The sequence below is a fragment of the Phyllostomus discolor genome, chromosome X, assembly GCF_004126475.2.
Source record: "Phyllostomus discolor isolate MPI-MPIP mPhyDis1 chromosome X, mPhyDis1.pri.v3, whole genome shotgun sequence".
Taxonomy (NCBI): domain Eukaryota; kingdom Metazoa; phylum Chordata; class Mammalia; order Chiroptera; family Phyllostomidae; genus Phyllostomus; species Phyllostomus discolor.
In genome coordinates, this window is record NC_050198.1 from 7,061,940 (window position 1) to 7,075,801 (window position 13,862).

The 13,862-nt window shown below is 40.7% G+C and overlaps 1 protein-coding gene and 1 long non-coding RNA gene across 12 annotated transcripts in view; one reads left to right on the forward strand and one right to left on the reverse strand.

Moving 5' to 3' along the window:
- Positions 1 to 13,862, reverse strand: part of ADGRG2 (adhesion G protein-coupled receptor G2) — an 83,780-nt gene that overhangs the window by 56,167 nt on the left and 13,751 nt on the right. The gene's annotated exons all lie outside the window — the stretch shown is intronic.
- LOC118498571 overlaps positions 1 to 13,862 on the forward strand; it is a 73,238-nt gene that overhangs the window by 45,548 nt on the left and 13,828 nt on the right. Inside the window, exon 2 of the long non-coding RNA XR_004901060.1 lies at positions 3,935 to 4,075. This is a non-coding gene — a long non-coding RNA (uncharacterized LOC118498571). The remainder of the gene's footprint in view (positions 1 to 3,934; positions 4,076 to 13,862) is intronic.

Consider the following 13,862-nt stretch of genomic DNA (forward strand, 5'->3'; position numbering starts at 1 on the left):
CCAGACTTAATATACTAAGGGCTTCTTACACATTTTATTATTTAAACAACTCTATGAAATACACGAATTTATTAGTATTAGTCCTTTTTAGTGCTTTAGAAATTGCAGCTGTGCAAGGTGTATTAACTTGTTCAAGGCCTCACCAGCAATTCACTGTAGAGCTGGAATTTGAACCCAGGTAGGTTGACATCAGAGCCTACCCTTTGAGCTTCTATTTTATCCCACTTCCAATGACAAACTCTGTAGACCATAACTAGTATACAAATGTAGGGTATTATTCTGAATATTGTCTAATTTCACTCTCCCCTGTCCCTTTTTCCCATGTCCACTGTTCCCAGGCCTTGAATACCTCATACATGAGTGAAATATTACAACTCTGGAATCTTTTAATTGGAAGGGATCTTAACATTCTTTGCCTCTGACTTCTTCCCCAAAGCAGTATGCCATCCACCAAATGCACACCATTGGCTAACAATCCCAATTCAGCTCCCAGACAAGTTCTATCTTGCCCACACAGTGGGACTTAACACTGAAGTTTTTGATAGTTTGAACTACTTACCAACATTTATAAATCAGGAGACTTCAAACAAAATTTCACTCTCCTTTTTCCAAAATTGGAAGTTTTAGAAGACAGACCTTTTATGTCAGCTCTCTTGGCCCTCTAAAGCATACCCTGGCTGCATAAACTGATGGAGATGGCTCTCTCCTCTTTGTATCTTAAAGTTTATTTACTGACTACACCATTCATTTGGCATTTGAACATAGACTGTTAGGCACTGTTATTTGACTTTGCCACTGTATGTCTTGTTTCCCCAACTATATGCTAAGGTGCTTGATGTTTTATTTATTATCCTCCAGGAATTCAGTCCAGTGCCTTGGATCTAGCAGATGTTCAAAAACATTTTTGGATTGTCAGATGACATTATTGAGTCTATCAATCAGGAACCCATGGCAGGTAGTTCAAGAGCGGGAATTTAATCCAAGTATTGCAAGGGTCAGGTTCCTGTGATACAAAGTAGAACAGGGGAAAGATGAGGAATGGATCTGAGAGCAATGAAGCAGTCCATGAAGGGAAGACCTGAGAATACTTCTTGAATGACTATTATTTATAACCAGAAGTTTGGAGTAGTAGTTATAACTGCCAATTAGTGTACAGATTACTTAACAGATCTTATAAACATGTGCTAAAGTGACCCTTCAAATACAAATCATATACAACATGAAAAAATTTAGCAGTCACCTCAATAATGTACCTTTAATCGACTTCCCTTCTTTTCCTAATGCCTTCTCCCTGCTCCCTCACACCTGATTCCTGGGATTACCTCCCAAACAAACTACCTGCTCCCAGTTCATGCAAGGTCATATCTAGGTGTTTCTGAAGTTTTTGTTTTTCTCCCCACTATTTGATACTGTGGGGGTGTAAGACTTAAAATGTAAGCTGGTTGGTTGGCTTAAACCTGTGACTGTGGTAATACTAATGAGTATTTACTTCCAACACATTCACCCTCAAGTTGGATGGGAAAGGTAAAGGCTTAATCTTCTGTGAGTGGATCTAAAGAGGATATGACTAGCCAATTGGGTGAATATTTTAGACCCAACCAAAACTTGTAATCTGATGGCAGTCCTTCTCTGGATGGAATTACTGTTCCATAGAGATGATTCTAGACAAGGCACCATGCTGTGTAGGCACGCCTATATGGGACCCTCCCCAAATTATAATATTTTGTTATTATATTGGCACTTCAGGGCTTGGGGCAAAAGACACTCTTCTAAGAATTATATTTTCATATTTTACTATATAACCAGCAATACAAATGAAAAAATTTCTAGTTTGGCATAGCCAAACTATGTTTACTTGAGCTGTGACCATTTCGTGTCACACCACTCAGTAAATACTCTGATATAACATTTTCATTAAACGATTAATAATGACATCACTAAAGAAAACTTCAGCTCCTAGCTGATGGAACTTCCCCAAATGCAAATGATTGGCAATTCTAGGTGGGCTTGGCCAAAACAAGAAGATGGTAAGATGTGTTCTAGATCCCCTAGCTCCTGGTTCTTGCTCTTCTCCCACCCTCTCATGGTACCACCCTCCCATCCCTTTGTCCTTTACCCCTCCAAAACTGATCTTTGTCCTCACAGGGGTTTATGGGAAGGGGTTATACCCCTCCCCCAAGGGTATAGGAGTTGCATTTTGTAGTGTCCATAAATTCTGTGAACTAGGATATAGATTTCCCTGTGTATTCATATGCATTTTTTCAGAGTATATTTCAGGAATATACTCTGAGGCATATTCAGAGTATTTTTTAAGTAGCATCCCAAAAGGGAGTCTATTTTTAATTAACAAGCATTTATATAGCATTAATATGACAAGGCACTTCAAAAATATTAACCCATTTGATCCTCATAACAACCATAAAAAGTAAGTTAGCCTCATTGTACAGGTAAGGGCAGAAGCTGAGGCACAGGGAGATCAAGTAACCTGCCCAAGATTACTAGTAAAAGGATAGAACTAAGATCTAAGCATAGACACTCCAGCCCCACTCTACACTGGGCTACTTATTATCTTGAGCTGTGTTCTAAAAAATCGAAAAGCCACTGACCTACTGGCTGTCCACTCTGCTCTGCCAGGAGGGATGTATATTTTAGGAAGGATGAGGGTCTTGAAATAAACTATTTCTGACAGGTGGGAGATATTGGGGCATTATCTTCTCTTCCCAGTACCCCTGAAGTTAGATACAAAGACAGTAATCGAGGCTTCTGGTCAAGGCCAGTGCAGATAATGCTAGCCATGATTTGTGTTCACTCTACTTCTGAAGGCTGGTAGCCTCTGGAACCATTTCAATCCAATATGTAAATGTGTCTTAGTGCTTCAGGCGGCTGGATGGAAGAAGGCAGACTGCCTTTATTGAATACTTACTACACTTAGTGTTACACCCATCCTTCTTTCTGCAATCTCCCTACATTCCTGTGAAACAGATGGTCCTATACCCAGACTTCATCTCCCCCTTCCCTCCCCCTACTCAGCCATACTGGCCTCCCTGCTGTTTCTCCAACACAAGAGGCATATCCCCACTTCAGGGCCTTTGCACTAGCTGCTCTCTCTGCCTAGAACACTTTCCTTCCAGAGAGTCCTTCTGTTTGTCCTGGAACTTCCTTTAAATTTTGCTCAAATGTCACCTTCTCTAAGAGGCTGACCCAGACTACTCTATTTAAAGTTACACCGCTTCCCCCCTTAGCCTGACCCTTTCCATCCACTTATTCACAATACTCCTTGCCATCTGAGTACATATATTTTTACATATGTGTGTACAAACACATATAAACCGAGCCTCAAAAGTGTCTCCTAACATCTTGTGCCCTAGATCCTTCACTTGCCTCATCCTAGTCCCAGTCCTCTGCAAGATATAAGATTTTTTTTGCCTCCAAAAACCAATTTTCACCCCCATGGGGGCAATATTGCCCCTATAGAAAATTCATAGTCTAGGGTTATCTCTGTTTCCTCCTGAAGAAATACGGTTTAAGAAAAGCAATATTTGCTTGGGTATCCCCTCCTCCCTGATTCCAACTAATGTCTAGGGTGACTCTGCTGTTAGTTGACATGTTCTTTCATGCCAAAGCACCTGTAATTGATGAGTTAGTGAGAGTTTCTTGTGGTAGAGTTGTAAGTGCAAAAGCACCTTGAAAGGTGGAGTTAGGGGCACTAGTAATTAAGATATGGAGTTTCTGGTCTCCCTTAGACCAAACCATTCTTTGCCAGCTCACAGCTGAGCAGTAACCCCTTGGTATCTTAGTTTAGGTTCTCAGGGGGTGCAGAACCTATGATAAGGACTCAGTACCGAATGTACTCCCCACTGTACCCTCTCCCCAGCTCTTCCCCATTCTCCTCTCTCCCCAGCCCCTGGCTCAGAACAGTACTTTTTTAATATAGCTATGAAAGAAACAAGGAGTATGATCTGAAATGAGAAGGCCAGAGCAGACTACTGCAATAGATTGGGCAAGACACGACAAGGATTTGAACCCATGCTTGGAAAGCTGGTATGAAAAGAGAGGTTCAACAGATACTTCTAAGGTAAGATGAAAGGATTTGGGGTGAGGTCACTGGGATGTGGGGGAGAAGCAGGAGTTGGCCTGCCAGTGGTTAACCTAATGGACCCCAGCAGTCCATGTGGCATTGCCCTGAACCCCTGAAGTGTGGTAAGAAGGTTCAGAACCTAGACTTTGAAAGTCAGACAGCCCAGTTCCAAATCCATCACTTTGTAATTTTGTACAACTTTTGTAATCTGCTGCTATTTAACTTTGGATAACTTACATAACCCATTTGGTATTTCAGTGTCCTATCTGGAAAATAGGGGTAAAGATAATCATAAGAGGACATACTTCATAGGTACAACTATTATTACAGCATTGAGAAGAATACACAGTAAATACTGCTCATTGTCAGTAATTAATACAGTGATGCTCTCTCTATTCCTCATTTTCGTAGTGACTTTTCTAAAAATGATTTCTCCCTTCTATTGAGCAAGACTTTCACTTCAGTTTCTTTCCTCTTTATATTATTTGTTTCAAATTGGCTTTGGGGTCTTCAAAATGCCCTTGGGATCACCTTGGAAACATGTGAAGAAAGAGGCAGAAGTCAAATGGTTTCAGATCTGGTGATCATACCTTATGTTTCCTAAGTTCTTTCACAAAGCCACGACTCAGCAAAGTTTCAGGGAAAAATTGGAAAGCACAGTTAATCATGATGTTATCAAGTTGTCCTCTGGTTGTGTGTACAGTCTCCCTAGAGGTCATAGGCTGGTTTATAAAAATGAACATTAATTTCTTTTCTGATTATAATGATAATGTGGGTTTATGTGGAGAAAATTCTAAACCACAGAAAAATGTAAAGAAAAACTTAAAAACATAATGTTGGCTGGTTGCAAAGTTCTTCAGAATATCTTTGGGCCAGCTGCAGAACAGATATAACTAGGTATAGCCTTGGGAGATGTTCGTATCATGCTTTATTTAGAGGTATTAACAGATACTAAATTGAGCTCATTAGCTTTCTAGTATGTGTGATGACTTTGTAATGTACCATCATTGCTAGGTTGAGCTGTGTTTTCCAGAATCCTGTTTTCTGTATGTTTCTGGATAGTATGGAACACAAGAAAGTTTCTTGTGGGAGATTTGGGTAGAAGTGGAATAGCAGCCATTTTGTAGCTCCCACATGTTGGCAATTATTAAGTGTCACACATCATTAATATGAGGGAGCTGCCAGCATTCCCCTCAGACCTCTTTTGACTTCTCTGACTTCTAGACCAAGTATGTTTTTAATTTTGTTCTGAAGGGCTCAGCTTCTGCAGACATCCATACCACCAAGATCACAGGCAACAAGAATTAACATGGGTTCCAGTGTGGTTTGTGGCTATAACTCATGCTTGTGGTTTCCAGGTTGTTCTTGCTCTCCCCATCTTATATCCATCTGCTCTTCCCTACTGCCTGCCTTTCATAGATGTCAGTTCTAGCATCAGATATGAAGACAACAGCTTTGCAGAGACTGCCTAGCCAGCTTCCAGGGTTGTGTAAGGTCAAATCCCTTTGACAGATCTTGTGTGTGTGCATAGCCCTAGTGATTCTCCTGTGATTGAACCCTAACTTATATAGTATCAAATAGAAAAGCTCTGAAGTAATTAGAACAAATAGTCTATAGCTGCACTGATCGATACAGCAGCTACTAGCCACAGGTGGCTATTTAAATTTAAATTAATTAAAGTTAAATAAAATTTAAAATTCAGTCCCTCAGTCACCTTTCAAGTGCTCAACAGTTACATGTGGTTGGTGGCTACTGTATTGGAAAGTATAGCTATCAAGCACTTCCATTATTGCAAAAATTTATATTAGACATTATATTGATGGCCTTTAGTGATAATCTCTGGTGTTTCCTGAATGTATACAATGTCTCAGATACATTACACACATCTGTTTTACATGCATGAACTCATTTAATCTGCGTATAACTATGAGAGATAAGGAAACTGAAGCATAATGACCTTGTTACAGTCAGAGTTACATGCCATTCTGTGAAGGTACCATAAACGTAAAGGACATTCATTTATCCCACTTAATAAGGAATCCAAAAGCAGACAGTTTTAAGGTTGCTCCCACAGCTCAGGGACAGCAACAAGGACCCAGGTCCTTTCCATCCTTCTGTTCTTTCATCCTCAGGATACCATTAATTGAGAGACTCTACATCTTCAAAAACTCAGGTTATGTGCATTTTCTACTTGCACTTGCTAGCTCCTCTTAATGTTTTTAAGATGGCTACCACCACTGAAGGCATCAAATCCAGACACAAAATTCTCCAGATACAGCATTTTCTAATAGAACTTTTTGCAGTGATGGAAATATTCTACATGTGCACTGTCAAATATGACAGCCACTAGCCTCATGTGACTATTGAGCACTTGAAATGTAACTAATGAGACCAAGGAAGAAAAGGAACTGTTTTTCCTTATATTCATCATAAGAATGAGGAAATTTTTCTTAGAAGCCTCCTTTCAGATTTTCTCACTTGTCCTGTTAGTCAAAAATGGGTCATGTGCCCACTCCTGTATCGAACACTGGAAAGGAACAGCATTCCCACAGTTGACTTAGGATAATCAGCATTTATTCCTGAGTCATGTGGGAAGGGGTGAGCACCCTTTTATGAAGCCAGAGCTTAGCCAGCAAGAAACAAATCAAGGAACGGTTGTCATATAAATGATCAGTCATATGTGCTGCACCACCTTTGCTCTATCTAAATCAGGAGTCTGTAAATTATAACTATGGGCAAAATCCAGCCCACCAACTGTGTTTGTAAATAAAGTTTTATTAGTGCAAAGCCATTCCAATGTGTTTATATATTACCTATGACTGCTTTCAAGCTACACTGGCAGAGTGGTTGCCACAGAGACTATATATGGCCCACAAAATAAAAAAATATTTATTATTTGGTCCTTTACAGAAAAGGTTTGCCAATTCCTGGTCTAGAAGGACATTTCTATGGTTAAAGTCACCATTGTTAAAGGTCTTGGCTGAACACAAGCACTTTGGGCAGGCTGGTGTACAGGAGAGAGTTCTGGAGAGCAGCTTTCAGAATCTTGACACTACTTCTTGCTGGGTAACCTAGAAAGTTACTACACTATTTTAACTTCAGTCTTCTCACCAACAAAGTGAGGATAATACAGACTTCTCTGGCTACCTCAAAGGGATGTGGTGTGACAAGTATGCCAAGGTGTTTTGTAAATCAGGAAGACCTATAGAAATGTCTGGTTGAGTCGCTGCTGCTGCTGCTATTGCTGTGGTTAATGTTCAGTACTATGAGCTGTTGCTACTGGATCCTAACAAGAGACACTGGGACTTTTTCCTAAAGACCAAGGCAACAATAACACTGGCAACTGGGAGACTTACTAGCCAGCAAAAGCAACTTCTGGAGCTTTTATCAACTTAGAAGTTAAAAGATTCATTGGCTTTGTTGTAACTTTAGGGGCCTTTGATATTGCCTCACATAAAAAAATGTAGTTTGAAAAAATATGACTTATCAGTTGGTTCCAGTTTCACATTAGGAACTGAATGGAGAGCAGCCTTAAAATGGAATTGCAAAGATGAGTGGTTCAGAGTCCAAAGCAGACCCCAAGAATCCCTGGTATCTCTGAACAAAATTAGAATCTGAAAACTGTCCTTACTGGGTAACTAAACTCACAGAATGTAAGTGTCAGAAATCATCTGAGCCCTTTTTATCATATGGAGGAGGAGAAATAATATTCTTCAAGTATAATTCTAACCAATGTACAGCCACTTCACTGTAGTCTATGCAAATTTTTAGAGAAGTAATATATGTTATATCAGAACTCATTGGGTTCAGATGAAGATAATGCTAGTGATGTAAGCTGAGGGGAGAGGTCTGCTCTATTGAGCACTTACTGTGGAGAATACAGAGATGAAAAAGATGTCATCCTTACTCTCAAGGACCTGACTAGGTATTTCTTTCATACCTGAAAAGATAAACCAGGAGGAGGAGCAGAATTCAGGATATGGTGATGACCTTCAACAATTCCTCACAGAGTATCCTGACATATTGTGTGTTCAATATGTGTTCACTTTAGAGTTGATTTAAAAATTTCTTAAATATTTTATTTATTTATTTTTAGACAGAGGGGAAGGGAGGGAGAAAGAGAGGGAGAGAAACATCAGTGTGTGGTTGCTTCTCATGTGCCCCCTACTGGGGACCTGGCCTGCAACCCAGGCATGTGCCCTGACTGGGAATCAAACCGGCGACCCTGTTGTTTACAGGCCAATGCTCAATCCACTGAACCACACCAGCCAGGTCTAGAGTTGGTTTAAAATTTATAAACATAATTTAGGCATACAAACAATAGCAACAATAAACAAATAAGTAAAAAATCCCTGAGCTTCCTTGGATGTCTAGGTTGGCTCCATCTTATTTTGGAGCCTCCAATTCCAGAGTTATAGGAAAAGGATCCTTAAACCCAATGATTTATGTCTATGTAAATCTCTCTAAGGTAGCTCTCTCTTTTGCTCTAAAGTGGTCCCTAGCAATGTCTTTTGGATAAATGCATAATCTTTGTTTTCCCTCCTATTCCTTCTGGTAGTCATTCTGGCTTCCAGGTTGGAAATGGGGTGCTGGTATCCTTCAGACAACATGGAGAAGGGGCCTGAATCTATGAGCTCCTGCTGTGCTGAGCCCTGGGTTCTCAATGGCCTCTCCAGAGATCGCCCTACCCTTCAGGGTCTCTGGGTATTCACTACCAAAAGCTGTGTCCAGTGGACCCCATGGTCTATTCTCTTAGAATCTTACCATGGCCTGAGATTCCTCTCTTATTGACCTAGGTGTAAGCTTTCACTACTGTCTGTCACATCCTGTATCTGGTCCCTGGTCTAAGTTGTCCACAGTATCATCTTTGCAGCTCTGTCCCTGTCCCTGGCTCTCAACACATCTAGCCATCAGGGACATGAGGACAATTTAGAATCCCTACCCTGCCACACAAGAGATGAAAAAGACTTAGAGAGAATTCCATTTCCTTCCCTCTCTTTGCCTAAACATGCTGTACCACCAGATGTTTCTCATTTCTACCATTGCCCTGTGTTGATGTACGGGCCCCTGTGAGTTCCTACCAGTTTTAAGTGGAAAGTGGGACACAATGTCCTCTGTTTTCCATTCCCTCCTCAACCTATCTAGAGTCTCTATCATTCCTTGTCACCACTTCTACCTGCCAGGGAAAAAGGATTAGGACCCAACAGAATTGCCCTCATGCCTATGTGTGGGGAGTGGAGTTTGGTGGGGGATTGTGAGATTGGCTGAGGATTAGATCAATGCCATGGTGTTTATGATTTCATCTTTATGGATATGGAATTGAGAGAGACAGGGACCAGCACTGGTTTTAGCATTGGAGGGCAAAGTCAAACAACACAGGCACCCTGCTGCCGAATGGAAGGTGGATTGGGAAGGTAGGTGAAAAAGGTAAAAGGGATTAAGAAATACAAGTTTCCAAGTTGTAAAAATAGTTGTGGGGATGTAAAATACAGCATATGGTATGTAGTGAATAATATTGTAATAACTATATATGGTGCCAGGTAGGTACTGGAAATATTGGGGGAATCACTTCCTAAAGTATAGAAATGTCTAATCACTATTGTGTAGACCTAAAACTAATTTAATATTGTATGCCCACTGTAATCAGAAAATAAATGTTTTAAAAAGGCAGGTTTCCTGCCTTTCAAGAGCATATACTCTACCTCCTACAGCTCTAATGTGCTGCACAAAGAATAACCAAGACTTGGATGGATAAAACATGAGAGGGTAAGAGGAAACAAGACAGTGAGGCCTTGGAGAAGGGGAATTATAGAAGAATCTAATACTGGAAATGCCTGTAGCACAGAAAGATCTAGGCCTAACCCAGAGAAAGATTATGTTGGGAGCTATAGCTCATGAGATCACCAAACTGGCTCAAATATGTTATTGTTTCCAAATGGGGAAGATAACTCTGCAAGAATGAAATTATAACCATCTTCCACTATTATTATGTCATCTCATCCTCTGGAAAATAGCTGTACCTAAAAGAAGAAGTCCTTTGAAGATTTTTTTTTTAAAGAAAGAAAGAAAAGGAAAGGAAAAAAGGTGTTGGTATGGCCTGGGAAAGCTAGAGGCTAGATGTAAGTATGGTTACCTGCCCATTTGGGCTTCTGATAAATAAAACATGTCTCCTTCAAACATTGCCAAATCATATAACTGGAAGTGTTAGGGTCCAAGGATTCTGTTGACCAGTGTCCTAATAAGAATGTCAGACTTACCTCTCCTTGCTGTCAAAAGCTATTGAGTCATCTCTTGGGCTTCCAGGGTGAAGCTACTGTATTTGCAGTCCAGATTCCCCAGAGCCAGGAAGAGTAGTTGCTCTCTGGAAGCTTACCTCAGGCTCCCTCTCTCTCATGCCTCAGTGACATGTTCATTCAATCTTCAGACACTGAGTAGCCTGGTATAGTATGAACAGTTGTCTATAGATTCTGACAGGGTATCCTCCCAGCTGTGTGACTCTGGGCAAATGACCTCATTTTTTTTAACACTCAAGTTTCTTCATCAGCAAACTGAGACTAAACATATCTACCATGAAGAGTTTTTGTGAAGCTTAATTGAGATGATATACATAAAGTACCTAAAAGGCCTTCCATGCTCATTAGTTTCCTCCCAATAGTTTCCCACCTGCCTTACTAAATCTCCATTCTCCCTTCTCACCTGGCACTGACAGTGCACTGAAAGGATTAATGATGTGAAGGAAGTACATCATGACACGATACAAAGTGACAAGTATAAAAAGATATGGGTGAAAAGAAAAAAAGAGCACTGGGGAGAGAGATTTAATTCTTCTGAAGAGGTCAGGGCAGGTTTTATAGAGGTATTTATATTTGGCAGGGCCTTGGAAGATGAGTGCATTTCCAAACTGGGATGACTCCATGAAGCAGAGGGAGGGAGTAGGGAAGTGAGATAGGAAAAGGAGTAAAGTCAGTAATGGGTACATTAATGAGCAGGTTGCTACTATGGGCCACTGGGCCACACCACAGCTTGCCTCGCCAAGGGATGAGGAAACTGGCATAGGTAAACACCAGCTCCCATCTCTCACTGTTGTGGGGTATTAACTGCCTGACCCTTCTGGCTTTTTCTGTGTACAGGCAAAGCATGGTCCTATGGGCACAGATCATTCTCAGTCAGAGAGACATGGGAGCTATCAGCATACACAGGATCTGTCTGTAGTTGACCTCTGGAGTAGGCCGGGGAATAAGGACAGGGCACTAATAGCATCTGCTACTGGCGGCTTAACATTTAACTGGACTAATCCAAAGATTTGGCAAAAGGCCATATGCTGGAACCCTAATAGCAATGACTCACATTTTATGACTTAATTATACTTTGTGTTGTTCTCATATGTCATAATCATGTCCCTTCAACTGGCATGTAAATTCCATGGAGTCAGAGATGATGTTCTCTGCTGGGCACATAGCAGGCCCTCATTACCACACAACTGACCATCCAAGCTTGTATCTTCTTTAATAAATGTCTCTGTTTTTTCATACTATATGGCTGGATACCTTCTGGACAGGCCTCGTATATTGAGCTTTACAAGAGCCCATTGGGGGAGCTCATGATTGCACCCATTTTGAAGATGAGGAAATAGAGGTCCCTGTTGGTCTACTGGCAAATCAAGATCACACAAATAGCAGATGACGGGCATAGGGAGGGCTCTAACCCTAGATCTTACTACCTTTCTACTATATCAGGCTGTCAACAGTAATATTTTAACCAATTCTTTATGACAGTGGTTCTACACTTTGAACATGCATCAGCATCACCTAGAGCACTGATTAAAACACAGACTGCTGGGTCCCACCCTCAGAGTTTCCAGTTCAGCAGATCTAGGCCTGACAAGCTGCACTTCTAAAAATTCCCAGGTGATTCTGATGCTACTTGTCTGGAGCCACACTTTGGGAGGCACTGCTTTCAAAAATCAATTCATATGAGAGTCAGAGCAAGAAATATATTCAGCGACCATAAGCATCCACCTAAGTTTTCCCTACTAAGGTTGGTTTCAGAGCTATGCACTTTCTGGTTTACCCGCTCTGTTTCATAATTTTAAATATACTTAAAAAAGACTTATTTCTACTAAGCAGCTTTTATTTTGATGTTTCATGTGCTCCACTTTTCTTTCCTCATCTACCCTTGTGGTGGAAAAAGCACTGAAACGTTAGACTGAAGATCTAGTATCTAGTCTGGCTCCACCACTTCCTAACCAATGATGTCTCTGGGGACATTTACTCATCAGTAATGTAGGGACATTTGACTTTTTCTCAGCCGATCCCACAGTGAGATGATGTGTGTGGGCATAGTTAACATGAATGTTACATGGCCACAACAGAATTCATATCCCATGATATATATCTGGAGGAGTTTCTTCTCCCTACTTCTCCCAGTTGTATAGGCAGTGGTTCTCAAAGTATACCCTCTGAACCAGTCACATCAACATTATGTGAGAGCTTGTTAGAAATGTCAATTCTCAGGCCCCACCCCAGCCCTACTGAATCAGAAACTCTGGAGAAAGGACCCAGGATTCTGTATTTTAATAAGCCCTCCAGGTGTTTCTGATGTATATTCAAGTTTAAGAACTCTGATTTTAGCCGTGGCTGGCGTAGCTCAGTGGATTGAGCGCGGGCTGCGAACCAAAGTGTCGCAGGTTCGATTCCCAGTCAGGGCACATGCCTGGGTTGCAGGCCATGACCCCCAGCAACTGCACATTGATGTTTCTCTCTCTCTCTATCTCCCTCCCTTCCCTCTCTAAAAATAAATAAATAAAATCTTAAAAAAAATACAGACCTCTGAGGAGGATCTTAAAAAAAAAAAAGAACTCTGATTTTATGGTTTAGAATACAAATTTCAGAGCTCGGTACAAATCCCAGCCCACCCACTTCTTTGAGCAAGTTATTTCTCTCTCTGAGCCTCAGTTTCTTCATCTAAGAAATGGGGAGACTATGATCTCCTTTTCATAGGTTTGGTTGAGAAGCTTAAGAAAGTGAATGTAAAGCACATAGGGACCTGGCACATTGTGAGCAGTCAGTTTATGTTAAGCATGCTTGCGCGTGCACTCTCTCTCTCTCTTTCTCTCTCTCTCTCTCTCTCTCTTTGGTAAACTATTGTGACCTCTTGACAAAATGCCCCAGTGCCTTCTTTTTGAAGGACTGTCTATCGTGTTTTAGCACATTGGGATGTTTTCCATGGATTTTGTGTTCATGTATGTGTGTTGTGTACATGTTTTGTTTATGTTATTGTTATTTGCTCCTAGTAGATATTTGCTTTTGCCAATGAAGATTCCTTGATCCTTCTACTTTTCTGAATAAGAAAGGTATTTCTCTGTGTGTCCTTAATAATATCTTCTTAAATAACATTCCTAAGGAACATTCTTTACATTTGCATTGCACTGTATTATTTTGGCAGTTGTACCCATAGATACTGCACCCCCAAGATTTCTAGACTTTTTACTGCCTTTTTCAGATACCTTTTCTCCTTCTTTCACAAACTTCTAAAGATCCTCTTTTCTGATAATCATGCTACTTCATTTGGCTGATTCTCTACCTCCCCTGAATTTCCATGCAGAAATGTCTTCAAGTACATACTTTTAAAAACAAATAAATACCAGAAATAGACCCTCACATATACAGAAATTTGATTTTTGACAAAGCTGCCAATGCCACTCAATGGGGGAAACCAGTCTCTTCAACAAATGGTGCTGGGAAAAGTAGATATACACATGGCAAAGAATGAGGTTGGACCCTCA